The sequence below is a fragment of the Theobroma umbraticum genome, unplaced genomic scaffold, assembly GCF_002168275.2.
Source record: "Theobroma umbraticum cultivar Fairchild unplaced genomic scaffold, ASM216827v3 scaffold_2.0, whole genome shotgun sequence".
Classification (NCBI taxonomy): Eukaryota; Viridiplantae; Streptophyta; class Magnoliopsida; order Malvales; family Malvaceae; genus Theobroma; species Theobroma umbraticum.
This window is the reverse complement of record NW_018397277.1, coordinates 1,083,127-1,085,873: the sequence shown is the minus strand read 5'-3', so window position 1 is coordinate 1,085,873 and position 2,747 is coordinate 1,083,127. Positions and strand designations below refer to the sequence as shown.

Genomic DNA, 2,747 nt, shown 5'->3' with positions numbered 1-2,747 from the left:
CAATAGTTAAATCACGACATTTAGATACCAATAATCCGGTTTAATAACCACACAACATATTCAACTTAATAAGTGACAATCATTACACAACATCAAGTGTTTAACAAATACATTTCCACAACTAGTAATCATTATGAGTCTGACTACTCGACACAGTATGACCTCTAGGCAGTGGAGTGACTCGGAGTGGGAGTCTAAGAGATGCCATTACCTACATTGCAGCAAGTCTCGATGTGCTGAGCAATGCACCTGAGCTAATCACTCATCTGCAAAAAGGAAATAAGGGGGTGAGTCTTACAGACTCATTGATCATCAACCCCGTGAGTAGGGCGTAGATGGGAAACAAGCTAAAAGTAGAAGATTTGAATATTAAAAAATATAAGAATATATAAAAACAAATTAACTCAAAAGGGAGGTTTGTGCCTTATATGTAAAACTAGCAAGTTAATGCAAAGTAGGCATTTAAATCAAATATCAAACCATTTCATGTAAAATTTCTACCATCGAAATCGTTTAAGTATTGGCTTAAAGCAATCAATATCATCGCTTGAGCTCCCATGGAATCCATCATTAACAAAGTTTATAAGCAAATCCATAAATCACCTCGTTCACGAGAAATTAAAATCCAACGTCATCGTATAAATAAGGGAGCTGCGAAAAAACAGTAGTTTTTCACCATGTGAAAAACTACGTGTGTAAAAACCCAAAGAGATATCACTAATAAGTAGGAATAGAATAATAAAGCTCGTGGACCCGCTTCCATGTAATAACATCCGGGAGCTCGGCTCCACCGAATCCCCACAGCCATGGCAATCTCAACGATGTTGGCCAGCATTGGAGAAATTAGGTGGTCGCAACTGCATATATCACTGGTGGCCAAGCCATGTACAATCACACACCATGGCCCCAACCATGTCTAACAGCCTGTCGGTGACTCAAAAGTTCTCTAGCTAGAGCTCACTTGTGCACAAGGGTCACACTTAACCGAAGTGACAACCGACTTACTCTCGAATCTCTCGGTTTAATAAAACCATTTAAAAGTCAAATTAGGTTTTCAAAAGATTATTCCAAATCATTTATAAAATACTGATCATGGTAGTTTACTAAAACCCCTCATTGTATCACTTTGCAATGTAAAACCTTTTTGCATAAGGGTTAGATATCAAATCAGCATGGTGAGTATGAAATTCATTCATGAATGCACATCACACAACCAATAAGGTATATTTTTGACACAAATTATATTGAAGGGCTTGTTTCCCGATTTTAAAATCCTTTACGTATATAACTTGTATATATTCATATAGTCAAAACACATTTCAAATACTTTGGCATTCACAAACTCCTAGAATATCTACCAGCTCATGCTTCTCACAAACTTGCATTTAAAATAAATTATTTCATATCGATAAATATATATATGTACATAATTATGGGATTATTTTTAAATGGACACCTCCTACTCACCTCACAATAGCGGGACACTATGTCACTATTGACTTAAGCGCGTATCTAGCAAATTTCTACTCTTCAATCTCTCGTTACCTCGTACGGCACGCCACAACGGCAGCTCTACTTACTATACTCTTCCTAGCATCCACTCAAATCCAATTTATTTAATTATACTCATAAATGGCAGCATATCAACTAATAATCCTTAACTAAATCTCATTGTTTTATCAACAATACTCTCAAACATTTATCACACAATTCATACACTTTAACCAACCAAAGTTTATACAACACAATATATTCACTTTGCATGCTTACCTCTCGGTTTAATATTGAATTTCCCAAATGTAATTCACAGCTTCTTCACTTCTAAGATTACCTTTGCTGCCACAAACACAATCAATCAACATATATCTCATTTTTCCTTTTTACGTAGGATTTCAAAACTAAAACACTTACCCATTACTCATTTAGCTCTAAAATCACCATGGATTCTAAGATCGACTTGCATGCATGCCTCGGGTCCTTTGAATCCTTGTGGGTTCTTGCTACCACAAACAAAAGCACACTTGAAAATTGATTTACAAAGTATGCATGTCATGAAAAATGAAGATCTCATTACTTACCTTGCCTCTAGTTCACTAAGTATGCATGTCATGAAAAATGAAGATCTCATTCTTCCTTTCTCTTCTTTCTTTCTTCTCCTTTCTCTTTTCTTCTTGGTAGTGGATGGATTTCTCAAGGCCGAGCCTTGAAAATGCCTTTGGTTTTCTCCATTTTGTGCTTACATGGGCAGATTGCCTAAGATCACTTGCCTTTTACCTTATTTTCCTTCCTTTTTTCTTTATTCTCTCTCATGGGCGGATTGCCCAAGGTTGCATGTCTTGGTGGCATGTTTCTTTTCTCTTTTATGTGGCAAAACCACAAGGCAAAAGCCTTGGCAACATTTCCAGCAGTCACATTTCTTTTCCCATACTTTTTTATTCATTTTTATTTCTTAATTTCTTTATTCCACTCTTTCTTTTTTTTATTCCTTTATTTGTTTCTTATTCTCATTGGACCAACTCACTCCTCACTCACATTTAATGCACAAATTGCCCCTTTTTCTCATTGTTCCAAAATCTATCCTAATTATCCTCCATCCACCACCTCATTTTCTTATTTTTACTTTTATTTCCTTTGCCATCTATTTCTACCAATTACACTTCACGCACAACTTTTCTTTATATGTTAATAGGCCATTTGTTACACCATTCAATCACATGTAACCCACTTTCTTCTTTCTTAATTGGACC

General features: G+C 35.8%; 1 long non-coding RNA gene across 1 annotated transcript; it reads right to left on the bottom strand.

Annotated features, from left to right (window-relative positions):
* Window positions 1-12: 12 nt before the first annotated feature.
* LOC110427667 (uncharacterized) lies at window positions 13-2,278 on the bottom strand. Its single transcript, XR_002446312.2, has 4 exons — window positions 2,079-2,278; window positions 1,912-2,000; window positions 1,771-1,836; window positions 13-266 (listed from the first exon to the last, which is right to left on the bottom strand). It is a non-coding gene; the product is annotated as an uncharacterized LOC110427667 (long non-coding RNA).
* Between the last annotated feature and the right edge of the window lie 469 nt (window positions 2,279-2,747).